This window comes from Lagopus muta, chromosome 14, assembly GCF_023343835.1.
Source record: "Lagopus muta isolate bLagMut1 chromosome 14, bLagMut1 primary, whole genome shotgun sequence".
In the NCBI taxonomy this organism is placed as follows: domain Eukaryota; kingdom Metazoa; phylum Chordata; class Aves; order Galliformes; family Phasianidae; genus Lagopus; species Lagopus muta.
In genome coordinates, this window is record NC_064446.1 from 11,472,904 (window position 1) to 11,490,184 (window position 17,281).

Consider the following 17,281-nt stretch of genomic DNA (forward strand, 5'->3'; position numbering starts at 1 on the left):
AAACGAAGTGTGATAGTGCTGTCACTTTTGGGGCTCTGAGGGATAAGTAATGAAAACTGCTGGTTTAGAGATCATAGAAAACAGGGCTGGAATGGACCTCACGAGGTCATCGAGTCCATCTCTGTGCCCCAAGGCAGGAGCTGCTCTGCAGATATCACTCGTGACAGATGTTTTTCTATCCCGTTCTTTAAGAACTATAACGATGGAGATGCTGCAATGCCCACAAGAAATCTAATGCAGTATATCATCTCAGAAAGTTTTTGTTACTGAAGCAAATCTCACTTGCTGCAGTTTAAACCTGTTATTTCTGGCTTCATCCCCCATGAACCAGGAGGAGAGAGTCCCTGTACAGCAGTGTATTGCCAGGAGAAAAAACACAGCCATGTCCTCAACAGTGGCTTTAGCAATACCATAGTTTTTGTCAATGCTGTTCCTATTTTTTTCTACTTCCTTTGTAACACTGAGTTTTTAGAATTGACATCAAAGGTAGAACCACAGTAACACAACAAAACCTTCGCTCATCTGCCCTGCCTACAAATGGTTGGAACCTGGAAGGCCATCCTCTGCTCTCCCTAAGGATGAGGTGAGAACGGCTCTTCTCTCTCTCTCATTACCACAGAGTCTGTATTTCTGTGACGTTACAGCCCCACACACAGCAATGCTCTCTGAATTCTCCCCAGCAAACAATATTCAAACATAGTGGGGGGGGGGAAGGCAGAAGAGCAGCCAGCAGGATTTTCAAGTGGCAGCTCTCTGGGTAGTGACAGGAAATAAAAGCCAAGTACTGCAGTCAATGAAAAGGTGTAAGCACCATACATACATGGCTAGGCAAACGGTACAATTTATCACCTAGGATCTCTTCTTTGACCTGTAATGTTACAGCACTAAGGATGGGTCAAGACAGCTTTTGACAGCAAAGCACCAGGAACTGGGGAAAGAGAAGTATTCTCTTAATAAACATGAAATTATAAATGAGTTCTCTGGGTATTTATATGAGACAACATTTTACAACAGCACTGCAGGAACCAAAGACGTGGGGGCCTCTTTATCTGTGGGTGTGTGCTTTTTTTTGCACATTCAAACCCAAAGCTGTCACATCTTCAAGCTGTTTTCCCCAAATATGCGGACAAACATCTTTCCTGTGATGAGAACTCAGATTTTGGCTTTATCATATCACTATGACAGCTAAGATATTTATGAAAAGAGCTAAATATCATGGAATTCATACCATTCGTGCAAGCACAACTAACAGCAGGCTTCCTTGGACTTTGAGTCCCAAATATTCTTTTTTTCCCCTTACAAATCTAATGACTTACTCTGCTTCCTAATGCCAATTAAGCATCCAAGAAAAAGGAAGGAGGGGAGACATCAAAGCTGTCACGCTTCTCTTATGCCTCCCAGCCGAAAGCTTGTCCCCTTTTCTGAGCCTTTTATAGTCTAGGCAGATCTCAACAACATTACCAGCTGAGTGAGAGTTCTTGCCTAAGGAGCTGTCTGCCTAAACTCCTCAATTTATTAGAGCCTACCAACATCAGGGAGCAAACGGGTGCAGTCAGCAAAGATGAGCTGAAGAAGAAAGAAAATAAAAACATCCATTATACACACAAGCCCTGACTGTGGAATTCAAAAATATGCAAACCAAAGCACCCTGATTAATCATTAATTTTACCACGTAGCCCTTAAAAGACATATATTCACTTTTCCAATCCGAAGGTCACAGCCAAGATGACACAGTCATTCAACCCCACAGCTTCAAAGCACACAGAACTGAATATTCCCCCTTCTGGACCAGTTCCTTCCTCTGATCTGTTTACATACATTGACTGAGAACAATTAGGAATATACATTTAACTGGATCGAAATTAATGGACCAGCATAAGAAGTACCTGGCATTTGTTTTGCTGATAGAGCCAAACTCCTTTGTAAGGAGAAATTCCCATTCAAAGTAATGGGAATACAAAACACTTAAGGCTTGGCTATTTGGGATAGATTTTTAGCAGAAAGTTGCTTCTATTTCAGTACCAAAGCAGCGGTCAGACCTTCCCAGCAGTAGCTCCACTAAAGCGCTCGCCAGGTGCTAAGCCTTCACGGATAACAGAAAGGTTTAAAGTGTGCAAACCTGCAGTGTGTAGAGGCTGATACTGAATCTTTTGGAGAAGAAACAAAAAAAGAAAAGCCCTAACTGCACATAAACACTGCATTCCCTGTTTCCAAGCGGAACTCTCTTCCTGACCCCAAAATTAGACTTGCCCTAGAGCTCAGTTGTATCTGCCACTGTTTCCAGCTAAGGAAAGCAAACTACCTGCAATTGCCAAGACGACATCTACAGGTGCTTGCGTCCCACTCTACCTGAGAATTAAACTTTGAACTTAAGAGCATGAAAGCTAGACATTATTACAAGGTTTTAATTAAAAAAAAAAAAAAAAAAAAAACACCACAGGATTCCCACTCTGTTCTTTAAACTCTTTCAGACAAAACTCACATTTCAGTCAATTGTGTCTTTTAATTAAAAGGAGTAACCTTTCCGTAAATAACAAAGGAGAGCAATACTAAATGGCTTGGATGTTCCAAAAATGAAACAAAAATAACGTTGCTGGGTTGTTGGTTTCTCTTCCCCTCTCTACTGGATGAGCTATTAGCATGCCAGGGGCACAAGTAATGGAAATGTACTTTTATAGCAATCTACTTTCTTTGCTTGGATTATTTTCAAATGACTCCACTGCAGCATACATTAACCCAGCCAACAACGCTCGTGCAGTCAGCTTTCTTTTTGATAGTTTATTAGGGACACAACTACTATGGAATCACCAAACAATAGTCAGTATCACTGCACTCCCCTTTCATTGTTTGTTTTAAAAAATACAGGAAGCTCATACAAGAAACTGCACAAGAACAAATGCTGGGAAGCATTTCTCCTCATCACTGTATGCTCAAACCTTCATGCTGTATATGCACACACGATGGATGAGCCCCTCCAACTGCCTCAGCCAGAGATCATGCCACGTAACACCATGGCAGCTGCAGATCAGAGCAATTTTCTCCCCCCCTTCCTTACTTTATTCACATACTTTCCCTCTTCATGTTTTTATACAGAAGCCAGAGTTTGCATTGTGACCAATTAACTTGGAATTGATGCTGATCAGATAAGGAACACATTCCAAATTTGTTCCAGAAAACACCTATTACTTTTTCCTCCTTATTTTACTAATTCATTTCTGAGCTATAAAATACACTCAATACTGACCAAACGTTCAGTCACAGCTGTCCACATTAAATATCACATTCCATTCTAGCACATTATCAATTAAAAAAAACAAAGTTCCCTCCCCAAGACGACACTATATTTGAGAACACACATTAGTTACAACCCAGAGCTAAGATCTGACTTCTCTCCCTTGCAAATAGCTTGTACATTGCATTTAGCATTTCTTTGTTAACTCTTCCACCCCGCAGCACAGACAGCTGCATTCTATTTTACAAATGCATAGATAAGGCTCGGCATTTAGCAGTGGTAAGAAAATTGTTTAAGATCCCTGAGGGAAGGTGCTACGGAAGTACATTCAGTATAGTTACAAGTCAATCCAGTTTGCTGGAGCTGAAAGAAAGCAAAAGTCTTTCATCAAGCAGGATTTCTTTCTATATTTGTAAGTATTACATGCACACACCCCTTAACACTACAGGGAGCCAAGTCTCTAAGGAGATGGCTGGCTTGAAAAGAACAAGGTTAGCATAAGGCAACCTGTGCAAGGTATGCTCAAGTATATGCTATATGAAAAAGAACAGGTGAAGATGCTCATCCTTCTGGGATTGGACAAAAAAAATATCAAGATGATTCAATTTTAGTGGTGTACAGCCTCTATGTCACTACAAACAACGAACACACCAGCATTACTCTTGCCAACAGAACATGGGTGTTCCCTTCTTCCAGCATAAGCTTAGAAAAGCTCGTGGGAAGTTTGGAATTCAAAGACACAAAACCGCCTCACATAATACTTCCCTTAATAGAAAAGAGCCCATGCTGTGTAATTATACGAAGGTAAACAACTAGGAAGGCTCACTGTAAACTGTATTGTATGCCAGGTGATTTGTCATGCTGCCGAGCTGCCAATGGAGAGTGCCTGCAACATGTGCTCACCCTTTTCATCTCTGATTTCTGCATAATGCAAACAGCAGACAGGGAAAGCTCTGTTTCCCATTTAACTTATGCAGTGTCATATCCCCCCCCCCCCCCCCCCCCCCCCCCGAAGTTTGGTACTCAATTGAAAACTCAGTAGTTAGAGGAAAAAAAAAAAAGAGGCAGAAAAACTAATTTAGGCAAACAAATTACATATCCACTCTTCTCTGACCTGCAGAACCTTGGAGAAATCGGGTGGATGGAAGAACCGCTGCCGATGTTGCCAGCAGATCTCCCTGAACTCCTCAACCTAGGCAGAACCACAGGGGCAACTTTACACATGGATGAACTGGTCTTGAGCAATCTCCCTAATGTAGCAGACACAAATAGGCTTTGCTCCAACACCAGAAAAGCGTGTCCCACATGTTTGTTTTGACTAACATTACTGAGGACAATCCAGCAATATTCCTGGAGGGACTCCAATTGCATTGTAGGGGTCAGTTAAGTCTTGGGGAGAAATGGGTGGGTGAGGAGCCTCTAAAACCATTTTCTAGTCTGGTTTCTCCCAGATACAATCCTACAGAAATGTAGGTCTATTTCTAAGGGGTCCCAAAGGATTGAGAAAAGAAAAGACCCATTCACATCCAGGTCACAGCTTAAAAGACAATTACAGGCCAACTTTCCTTAGCCCAAGGACAACGGTATCACTCATAAAAGTGGGGTTAACCTTAGCAGATGAGCTTTTGAGGCATCTTCATCTACAAAAAGAAAGCCAGCCTAGGGCTGATGACTTGCCCTGGCACAGATGCAGACTTAAAACAACCCAAGGATGAAATGAGAGGCTGCAAGGTTTACTGGGATAGGACCCTTCTGTATTTGAATATTAAGACATTTATAGCTATACACATTAAGTGGTAGAAATAAGGACAAGAGTCTGTATTATGTGCATCAACTAACTACTTATATTCCCTGGTTTCACAAGAAAACTGCATCAGCTGATTGTCCTCATCCCCACAAATTCAGGAAAGGACAAAATGGATAAGAAGTAAAAGCAAAGGCCATCAGTGGTTAACCCCCAAGATAAGAAGGAATGGTGCCATGGGAGCAGGTCTGCAGGTCAGACCCTGAAGTCTCAGCACTTTGCACTGAGATTTAGCACCATACGTACCCAGCAGTACACAGTGTTGCCAAAGTTTTTATTTTCAAATAAAGGCCAAGTAGTACAGATTTCCTTAACTCTACAGTGACTTCAATTATGCACCACATCCACCGCATAAGCTGTATTTCCAGAGCTTCAGCACTTGACATTTTGAAATAAAATGTCATGAATAGAATTTGTGAACCACTCTTTGCCCTTCCCCTTTGGTTTTAAAACCTTAAAAGCATCAGATCACTGCTTTAAACTACCCCCTTCTTTCTTCTTGGTTTGAAAATCAAAGCCACCAGCTCAGGTTAGGGCATATCTTCCTTCTACATTATGCCAAATCTCAGAGTTCTTGAGTTAGCCCCTATCCACCTAACAGCTTCCCTCACATTTTCTGTCTTATGCTCAGCCTCCTCATTTTCAGGGTGTTTTCTCTTATGCCCCAAGCAAGAGATGCCAGGAAAATAGAAATAGAAGATACAGAAATAAACTCAGTGCTGTGAACTTAAAGACTGTCTTGAATGTGAAGCAGGGACATGAGAAATCAATCTTTTTGTCAAATTATCCTATTAGTATGACAGGTTTAATGCTACCATGCAAGTGATTGACTTCTCTGTGGTCCAACTGACTGATTTATCAGTAAAACTGAAGGAGAACAGTCAGCTCTATCACTCTTCTAAGAAGACAGCAATGGTGAACCCATCTCCTGAGAAGTAGGGTTTGGTGTCTTTTCTCTCCTTTAAGATGAAAACAACTGTATTCCCAGAGTCCTTTTCCTCCAGTCTGACAAAAACATTGCTTTGCAACTCCAATCTATCCTGCCTGATACTTTATTTAGTTTGCCTCTAAATGCATGGCTTTTCCTGAAAGGTCAATTGTTCCTCATCTAGCTGATGGCCTCCTGATGGAGCCCGATTATTACCCTCTGTCTTTTTATATAAGCTATGGTCAAGACACTGTTGGCATTATTAAGATGTGATGTTCTGTTAAGGATGCCTTAAGAACTGGAAGAGCTAATGTGACAGTTCTGAGCTTGAAGAGGAGAAAAGGAAAAGAAAGAAAACAAAAAAAAAAAAAGAAAGGGGGAAGAACGGTGCTTTTTCTTCTCCTCCAGTGTTTGCCCTGTGCTGTCATGCTGTGTGAAGGGGCCATCCTGGCATCTGTTATCCATTCCCCTGAAGGAGTCCTTCACAAGAGTGAATCTGCCTGCAAAGACGACGGGAGGATTTTGAAGACAGCATGTGGAAAGTTGCCATCGGTCTTCCAGAAATCTCTTCTCTAAATCTCATAAGAACTGACCTGGGGCACACGAAACCACAGTGCTTCTGAAACACAAAGTAATCGCTCTGAACTCTCTTTCAGCCATTTGCATTTTCAACAATCTCTCTTCAGAGAGCTGCCCTGCGCCTACGGGAATATTTGCCTCTATTCACAGCTGACTTTTAATCTAAGATGGAATCTGCTGGCTTTTCTTTTATAGTTGACAGTGAAGTTGTGGCTCTGTTAAGATAAGTGTTCTTTTTGTTGTGCCTCTTCTATGAAATTCCTGGAAGATGTGCCCTCGAACAAATCTCCCAGAATACCAGGGCAGAAATAAAGTACTGTCGCTATTACTGAAAGCGCTCTGCAAATCCCACACAGCCTAAGAGAATCCAATGGCCCACAATGAATAACGATGCTCGGTAAGGCCAGATAAAAGCACCAAACAGCCAACAAGCATTGAATTATGAAGTCTGAAATCCAGAAATATCTATTAATCCTTTAGATTTGTCACCCTGATGTCGGTGATGTTTTCTTTCCCCTTTTGAATCTAAGGCTCTCCACATGGGAGCTTATCTTGCCTGATGAATTTAAAATTCATTCTATTAGAATTAGGGATTCTCTAGGAATTAAACAAAAGATATACTTTCTACATAGAAAAGGGAGAAGGGTTTTTTTTTTTTTTATGCTTTTATTTTTTAAACCAATGACAGAAATACTTTCAACCCATAATAACAGAGATTCTTTCTATGCCTCTACATTCTTATTCTCAGCTGAAGACCATCCTATACCCTACAAAAAGCATAGGCAAGATGCCAACTAAAATTAGCTTCTCATATGAAGAACAACGAGGCAGGAATTCCCAAGGAGACAGCACAGTGCAGACAGAAACCTCTGCTAATCCTAGGGGACCACTAGGCAGGTATAAACCAGGCCAGGGGATAACTTACTGGCTTCTGCAAGGCCCCTTTGCCCTCACATCAAGTCAGGCTGCGTGAGATGTGGAAAGCCATTTGGAACACCGCCTAAAAGCCTCCAGTCTTATTACCACTCCAGTCACTACAGCAAAATGTTTTTCAAGCAACTCAGCAGATGAACGTAAAATACAGAAGCAAATGCACAATACTGGAAGAGGACTGCTAATAAGATTGCCTCTCATAACAGGGCAGTTTTCACAAGGAGTAAGGGGCATTGTGCTAATGAAGGAGCAAAACTGCTTCTGACAAGTTCTCAGCAACACCAGACAGAGCATTCACAGATAGGCCAGAAGCTGCATACAGAAAAAAAAGAGCTGAACTCACCCAACTGGTGAAGTGGCTCCCTGGCTGTGCAGTACCTCTTCTCAGAAAACAGCCCAGGTCCAAGTGATGCTCTCTGTTCAGCAGCTGGCCCTGATATGAGCCCAGCGTGGCTCCACCCCTACTGGTCAGGAGGGGAGCACAGGTGCAAACAATTTGCCTGTGCTCCCTGGGCCAGCCACAGCCCACCTCCACCAGGTGCTCAATCACCAGTTGCCCAATACACCAGGTGCTCAATCACCAGCTGCCCAATCACCAGGTTAAGCCCCAACATAACAGTTCCCTACAAAGGGAAAAGCAGCCACCTGGAAAGTAACTGGGATCTAGAACTGGTTGGCTCACAACATCGTCTGTGTAAGAGAATCAGCTCATTTCAGTGCCCACGTGTACACACACACACACACACACACACACACACACACACACACACACACACGACATCATTAAAACTGAGAGTAATCCTTCCAATTTCTCTTACAGCTTCTGAGTGGCAGTGCCAGTAGATCTAAAGTGTGTGTGAACAACACTTAAGCCCAGAGCCCCCTGTAATCCAGCTAACAGAAATCATACCACATAACAACTAGAAAGCCAAAGTAATTCTGCTTACAAGATGCAAAATTTTATTATTTCTTATCTCTGGCTCTTCCATTACAAGTAGAGCTAAAGCAGCCTGGTCTCCTTGGCTTGACTTCTGCTGATGGGGGCTTGGGAAAATTCAACACCTCTAGTAGCCACATTGAACACTGTTCAGTCATTCAGATACAGAAGTGCTGTATCAGAGTCAAGAAGGCAGCATAGAGAGCCAGGCTTAGCACTTTGGTGAGCAAGGTCCCAGATGGCCACAACCACAGCAGTGACTACACTACAGGCATTGTGCAAGACTTCAGAAATCAAAGCAGAGTATTTGAAGAGAAACAAACTAACTTCCCTCAAATGAGTTGCATGTCTACACTTCTTTTGCAAATCTTTCATCTCCATCTCCATACTGTTTGCTAAAGTTGTTATCAAATCTACTTCTTTCTCTAGAAATATATTATTGTGATAAGGAAAATAAAGCAAGCATGTGACTTGTTTATTAGTTGGAAAGTTTCTTAATGAGGTGATATTTTAAGCTTTGTGCAAGAGTTCTTCAAACTACAGCACTTCGAGCATATGGCTATTAGCAAGATGTGTCTTTTGTTAGTAGTCTTCCAGTCAGGAAAGTCTGCTGAACTCAAATGATGACTTAGTGTCATGGGAATCACATTTCTTTTCCACTGTTTTATAGCCACTCATCTTGAACTGACATTGTTCAGCACTCCTCACTGCTGGTGTCAGATGGTATAACAGCATCCAGAGCAGCCTCAGCATCTTCCGGATGAAAAGTTTCTATGATTAACTTTAGAAATGTCAATCGTTTGCCACGTTCAGTATTCAGACTTGTTCATCAGTTAGTAATAACATTCCTAGCTGAACAGAAAATGTGTTCTGAGTAAGTGCTGGGGAAAGGAAAGCTTAAACATTTGACAGCAGTTAAAGATGAAGCAGACTATACTTTTCATTTCTGAAATGAGGATGCAGTGATTTCAGTGGGTTTCTGCACCAGAAAAAGCAGCAGGATTATGGAAACGGACCTTTTCTTCTACTTTTTATGACAACTACAGTTCTATATTTCTCATCTCTGTCCTGCAATTAAAAGGGGAAGATAACAGAAATAGCTGAAGAAGCAAGAGACAAGAAAGGAAAAATAAGCTGCTTCCAGCTGGTCCTCTCTTTTCTGTGCTTGCTGTACTCATTTCATTACTAGATTAAAAGCTTCTACCAGTGTCATCTCCATAGGCTTTGAAATTGTCACCATTAGAAAGTACGTCACAAACGTTATTCTTAAAACTATAGAGTGTGTTATAGAGAATCTCTTTTTTGTGCGTGTGGGTTTTTTTTGTTGCTGTTTTTCTTTTTTTAATGTAATGGAGGAAAGGCATTTGTTAGAGGAATAAGACAGCTGAGGGGAAAAAATACTCATCATAACCAGAAGATACAGAAAAGAAAAAAAATCTTGGAATGCGTTCCTGCTCTCTCAGCCTAAATACTCTCTCTTCCCTGACTGGTGTCAAATATGATCAATCAAATTAATTCCACAACTACTAAAAATGAGCTCTCTCTCTCCTACTCAGCTCTGAAGTCACAGTCTCGCTTCATTTCTGTGGAATGCACAACATCATCAACACAGGTCTAGGCAGATCCCCCAGCGAGTCAACTGACCAATTTCAGATGCATCCCAGTGTCCTCAAGGTGCACTGATCAGGATTCCAAACAGCAATCAGTAACAGACCTGTGACACTTGCAGTAGCAGTGCCTGCAGCCACAGCCATTCCTGCAGTGGCCATTCCTGCAGTGCTCTGATCCACTTCTACTGGGAGATCCCCAAACATTCCCACTCTCCACTGCAGACCACCACCGGGGAACCTTTGCTCCACATGCACTGCTCAACACTACTGCAGTGTTCAACATCCTCAATAACAGTTTAAGAAAAGAAAACGTGTACCAAGCCAAATTCAGAAGTAAAATACGGAGCTTAAAAATACCACTGACTGGCAAAGGGAAGTGAATTCATGTCCTGCTTAGATGTTAACAAGAAGAGAAAAAAAAAAGATGCAGAAGTGGAAAAGAAAGTACATAGACAAGATAAAGCATAAGACCAATGTTGGACGGGAAGTAAAGAGTTCTCCCACACACAATAAACTGCTCATGCATTATTCACAGGTTGTACAGCTGGGGATTGTTACACCTCTTCTAGAAAGAGGAAAAAAACCCACATTCGACACCCTCACAGCTCTGCACTTGCAGTAAACCCCTAGAGAAGAGATTCAGGGAAGATGCCTAGATGTGAGGGTGGTAAACAAGTGGCAATAATTTTGTCGTTGGGGTTTGGGTTAGTTTGCTTCTCTTAGCTTTCTTCCTTGCTCTTCCATTTTAGAAGCTGGAAACTCATCCAAGGACGTACTAGACTGAACTGGTCCAAGTTTCAAAATCTGTATCAGTACCTGCAACTAGCAAAGAAGAAAGAAGAGCCATTCTTAGCAGTCAGCTACCATTGTTCTGTTTAAAGAGAACACACCCACAGTTCAAGTGGATTAGGCATTATTCCACTTCTCAGTGCTGTCCTTCCCATACTCTGAACCTTGCCCAGACTATCTTCTACCCACCCCTAACTATTCCCCCTTCAAAGGGGGCTCTCACGCATGCACGACCCAATAAACGTTAACAAGAACATGTAAGGGGCAGGCAAAAGCCTAGAGTCAGAGCTCTGGCAGAAACCCAAACTGGAACAGACACTGACTATGCACAACGGCAAGGGAAGAAAGTCAGCTTTTCCCCAAAGTGATATTTTAATTCAGAAAAAAACCTTCACTAATCCCGGGAAGGGTTTATTATTATCTGTGCAGCAAATGGGACTGCAGTTGGTCTACATAAAGCATTAGCTTCCTACAGGGCATTTTAGACTTTAAATGATGAAGGACCAGACTTAAACCAGAAGTCAGGTGGAACTCTGTTCTTACCTTTAATTTTATTTAAGCACGCCAAAAGGCAGGGAATGAAAGTGCAGCGTAACAAAAAGAGCTCAGTGGAAGGCAGGGCCCAGGAAGGATCCCTGCAGGCAGGGATCTGCACAGGAACATTAATGTTGGTTGGACAAACCTCCCCCTCTGGGATCAACCCCTGCAGAGTGCTGCTAAGCATAATCCTCCCCAGAAAGTGCCTGGGACACGAGTTACACTCTGTCCAAGCAGGAAATACAACGTACTGTCAGTGTAGTTGTCTACCTGAAAGGTAACTGTGTGCCTAATGTCTCACTGGAAGTAAATGACCTCACTTATTAAAGGCTTTTTGCCACTGGGCTGTGATATTTTTCAGTATGTTCCCACCGTCAACAGTGTGAATGAATTCACTGAAGTGAACTCGGCTTTGCCAGCAACCAGCTCCATCTACTTTGGAAAGATCTTTGCTCTGCAAAAACTCCCACATACTTTACAAAATGAAAGGAGCATCTTGCATTGTGCATCAGGAGGAAACTGAGCACAAGGAAACGAACCAACACTTGGGTAGCGGCTGCCAGCACAAAAAAAGGAGAAGTCTCTGTTAGAAAAACAAAGTTTATACTGTAGACCATAGGTACATATAACCAGGAGTGGCCTTCCAGTGGGAAGTCTGACCTCTTAGGCCAAGCCCTTAGACACAAGGGTGATATTCAGGTGCTCTAAGGTTTCTGAAACCAAAAAAACCACACAGGGTTAACAGAGACAAAGACTGCAAACCTGTCAGAAAAGCAGAGCTGACCCTCCAGCATAGCAGCATCCCAAACCCTTCCCTCCCAACCCCTCACAATTATTACAAAACAATTTCCTCCAAAGCTCCTTCTGTGATGAGCTTAACTGAAGACAAGAGGGGATCGAAAAGAAAGATAAGAGCAAGGGGATGTGGGTTAGAAGAGGTCAAAAATGCCACCACATGCTATTCACAGATTCACAGGAATGTTTCATCATCAAGTTTTTTTTTTCTTCTCTTCTTGCACTGTAGTGTGTGAGTTTCTCCAGAATGCTCAAAGGTACCAACAGTCAAATTAAAGACATAAGAAAAAGCAGACACAGTGCAGGCTGTTCTGAGCGCAGTCCACTTTGGAACAGAGGGCAGAGTGCTGGAGAGTGGCCATCATTAGGAAAATGGACTGCTTGAAGAAATTTTCTTACACATGAAGAGGTCTGAAGCACTTAAGAGACTAGAAGTATTTTTAGAGACCTTGTCAGATAGGATGAGCTAGATGGAATTTTACAAAACCTGCTCTTTTAACCTGAAATGAGTAAGCTGTACCTACAGGCTCTACAGCTATATAATGTTCTCATCAACTGAACTACAATTAAATCCATACACCAATACCCACTGCATGAAGTAGAGGTAGATTGCAGAAATTGCTCCCCTCTGGGCTGATGATGGCTTACACACAAAAGCTGATTATCTTTCCTGTAGATTACCTCTATACCTTCAGGGTCTGCAATTCTGCTTCCTTTGTACAGTTCTGCTTGGGTTACAGTCAATGAGCAGTTTCCTCCTGTTTCTGACCACCTTCTCCAAAAATGAGTCAGAGCTGCGGCAACCTCACTGAGCATTCAACACTCTTCCCAGCAAAGTTGAGGGAAACTGCCAGGATTCATTCCTCTGTCACCTGGAGGACGTCCAGCCAGGTGTCTCAAATTCATGCAATCTGCTCAGCTCCTCTGACTCACGGAGAGATTGCTCAGAATTTTGCAGAAGTACACACCCTGAGAAATCAGCAGGATTTAGAGCTCCACCGTGTCATTGTGGATTTGGAAACGGATTTAAGCAGCAACTCAGGGTCAAGCTTTCAGCTTGCGACACATTCATCGTGACTGGAGTGCCTTCCAGTTAAACACTGACCTGCATCCATCAGGCAGTGTGAGTGCTCAGCGCACAAACACCTCTGCAACACACTGACTTCAGCTTCCTCACCAGCAGCAGGTGTTGGTATGCCCAGCAGCATCCATTTGGGTGATGCAGCACAGCATACAAAGCATGCAGCCACCCCCCTTTACTGATCACTGTGCAAACTCAAATTATCCATAATCATGCTGAAATTCAAAATGAAAAGCAAATAAGATCCACTCTTTGCAAAATACAAACTAAACCACAAATACTACACCAGTCAATCTTGACATGTCAACACATTAATTTATTTTCATGCTTTCTACTGCTTGCATCAAAAAACAGACCAGCAGGCTACGGGCGGGTTTGGAATAGGAATGTGATCATTCAGGGATTTCAGACAGTTCAAGCAGGAGGCTAGCCACTGAAATGAAAATCCAAATACAGAGCAAGGCCCAAACTAAGCACCATGGCTCTCTATCTGCTAACTAAGCATCATGGATCTACCACTGCAGATCCCCTGTGCTGCCTCCTATTTTTCTCACTGAAGTAGCTTCATTACTCAGGGAAGCGTAGATGATTGATCTAACAGGGATTATTCCTTTCTCTTATTCAGTTGCTAGCTAATTAATTAATTTAATTAATTAAACCAAGTTGTTCAAAGCCTACTGCAAATTCGTGTTATGTACGGAGAGCATAAAACACTACGTGGCAAACAGCACTGAAATTTCTAGTCATCAGTCCATCCTCATAGACCCTCCCACTGGGAGTCACGATTTTGGCACAAAGGGCTGTCCAAGCATCACAACACAGTGCTGCTCCCCATCCTCAGGGCATCTTTAGCTCACCCAGCAACAAAAATAACATCACTGCTGAAAACCAGCGTAAGAATAAGTATAACCACTGTATAAGAATAAGCCAGAGGAACACACTGGAATTTGTGCTGCAGTTTAACAAATGGAAGACAACTCTGTAAAATAAGCAGCAAACTTTCTCGGCTGGAGAGGATTTAGATCACCATCAAGTTCCAAAAATTGCATCATAAACTAAGGGAAAACTTTCTTATGCCTCAGATTATATCAATGAACAGGCTTTCAGAAGCAGAAAGGCATTAGAGAAAAAAGAAAATGGTAGTTAAGAAGGAAATAAAGTTGCTGAAGTGACTGTGAACTATTGCCAAATACAGCTTCTACACCAGTTCAAATATAATGCAAGAAGAGCTTTAAGAAAAATAGAAGGATATTTAAACAGATAACAAGAGCTTAGATTGAATGGTTGTTACCACTTCAGACTTCCCAACAGCACTCCCTATTTCTATAGTATTCCCATCTGCAGTTTTGATTTCTCACATCTATTCATGCTCATTTTGGATGTGGTAGCATGACCGCATGGGTTATTTCTTCTCTCAGTGCACAGCCAATAATTTTCTAGACTTGAGAATGGCAAAGTGAAAGCATTTCCTCTTATTTTTAAGAATCGTGAGGAATGTTTCCACCTGAAACATTTAACCTGTGGTTACAAAAACTGATCCATGTCCTCAGTGATAGGCAGGAAGAAAATATTGCAACAATTTGTGTCAGGGAAATGTTCTGGGAAAAAAAAATACATCAGAACACAGAGGATACTAAACAGTTAACATTCAAATTACGCAAATGATGAGGAGTGCAATGTACTTACGAAATTAAATGTACCTGCTCCCTGGGTATAAATCCAGCACCAACTATTCCAAGCTCCATATATTAAATTTTATTCATGAAGTTCAAACTAAGATCATGCTGATAAAATGCCAGACTGCATCTGCACTCCCCAGCAACAACACCAATGATAATTCCTGTTGCTCCTTTGCTAAATTCAGTATCCTTATGTTTTATTGCAGCCACACCAGACCCTTACCCTAGCCAAGTTTGCACTGCCAGTTGGCATTACACTCCTTCCAAAAATAAACATACTTGTAGTTCTGCTATCTTGGCTCAAAAACATCCATTTCTCTTCAGCTTATGATCAGTCTAGTCTCCAAAGCACTGCTGGCTGTTTTAAATAGACCCCAATGTCTACAGATTAGCACAAAGCAACTGTGACAACTTCGGGTCTCGCTCCCTCCCTCTTTTTAAATGCTCCTTTTGGAGGTGTTTCTCCTTTGTAGAGGCTTAAACAGAGACCTGATGTGTTTTGGAATGCTATGTTCTGGGCCAACCAGAAATCATGAATCAAATGGAAGTATCTCCTGGGTTTTCTATTCTGCACTGCATAGAAGACAGGGATGCTTGGATTTAAAAGACAGATTCACTCGCACTCAATATCTAGGTTTCTATACGTCCTCTCCTAGGAGATGGACATTATGCTTTCAGGACACAATAGGTTAAATTAAGAGCACATAAGATTGTATTTTTTGAACCAGTACTGCCACAACCTCTGCATAGTGGCCACCAGAGCTGTGTCTCATGTCAAAACACCTCTACCTACACAAACCGAAGCAACTCTGGGTGGCAGGCAACGTTCAGCTTCACACGTCGCTCATTAAACAGAGCTAAATGAAGGAGAGCACTGTGGTAGGGTTCCAACTGCACCAGTGTGTTACATGCAACATTCGTGTTAAACAAAATAAACAACCAAACAAGTAGTGTAGAAAATGCCAGGATGCATGCAAGAGCCATCATCAAACGTGTAAAGCAATTAAAGTGACAAGAAAGAACAGCTGGTCCCTACCTGCACAAAGGGTGAGAAGAGAGACTAGTTTAACTTACAACCATGGAGATGAAAATACATTATTATTTTTAAAAAGGAAAAGGAACAGCAGTGTATTTGATGTGGCATTAAGTATGCACCTAGTAAGAGTTCTGTTAGCAAGACTCTGCATTCAGCAAGGGAAAGGAGTTGTTTTTTTGACGTAAACAAGTTACCATAAGCAGTGAACATTCAGCTTGAGTTTAATAATAATAACTATTATTTCACCATTCATTTTAAACAAACTGCAGGTGCTGGGTTTTCCTTACTGTTTCAGCTGAAGAGTACAAAATATGCTTCTATTCAGGAAAAAAGGTGTGAAGATAAAATAGAGCACCTCCTGCACTTTCCTCACCAAGTTCTCCAGGTGGGAAACCCAATTCAAACACTCCAATCACTGACGTTTGTGCATGCTTAAAGGTAAAGATGGAGCATGGAGATGCTGATGCTTAGCTTACAAGAAACAGGGAAGAGAGGACTTTCTGAATGAAAGAAGGCAAAAAGGGACACTGCACCAGATGCTTATCCAAACCTACTGCTGTTTGGCTTCAATCTTAGATGAAAACCATTTAAAAAGTCCTCACTTAAAACAGACATAAGCATAATGATGAAGTTGATTTGTTCATAACAGATTTCAAGGCAATAATAATGTTGTCCTAAAAAGACATGTAATACATAGGGTTAATAAAATGCAAGGAATTCAACGTTCGTCTGAGTTGCTGGATTGCCTTCTGGGCTTTTAATGACCATACTGTCAAGCACAGCTTCTTCCAAAACTGCAGAACAGCAACATCACTTCCATTTGCAGCACTATGTAGGTTACATATGATACCACAGTACTTCAGCTAACATCACTTACTTTTCCTATTTAATAAGAGAAAGAAAATATGAAGAATGCAAACATTTTGCATTGTGAAGCATTTGTACCTCCTTTCCTTCCTCCATAGCCAGTTCCTCATAGCATCACCTACCCCAGAAGAAAAGACCTTGCCATCTTTTGTTGCAATTGTAAAGCACAGTAAAGCATGAGAAGTGAAATGACCCATTGGTGACTCTTAGAGTCCTGCAATATAGACCTGAACAGAGGTTTTAACGCTGAAATAAATGAAACGCAAACTGCACGCGAAATTACTCAAGGGGAGGTGAGAAACACAGAAGAACCCACAAGAACGAAGCAAATGAGAAAACAAACCGCCTTCCTCCTCCCAAACCACATTTATTTATTTATTTCTAACACTTCTTGCCCTTTGGGGAATGAAAGAGAGAATGCAGAAGCTTTCAAGCAAGCCTCAGAATGAAAAACAATTTTCCTCAAGTTCACGT

General features: G+C 41.8%; 1 protein-coding gene across 6 annotated transcripts in view; it reads right to left on the reverse strand.

Moving 5' to 3' along the window:
* The window catches only part of SGCD (sarcoglycan delta), a 309,270-nt gene that overhangs the window by 266,346 nt on the left and 25,643 nt on the right, over positions 1 to 17,281 (reverse strand). The window contains exon 1 of one of the 6 annotated variants that reach the window (XM_048961010.1): positions 7,820 to 7,919. The exons of 3 other annotated variants lie outside the window; for them this stretch is intronic. The gene's annotated coding sequence lies outside the window, so the exon portion shown is untranslated. Of the gene's footprint in view, positions 1 to 4,346; positions 4,398 to 7,819; positions 7,920 to 17,281 lie in introns of those variants that run through there. 2 more of the 6 variants (XM_048961003.1, XM_048961008.1) reach the window with 2 other exon arrangements.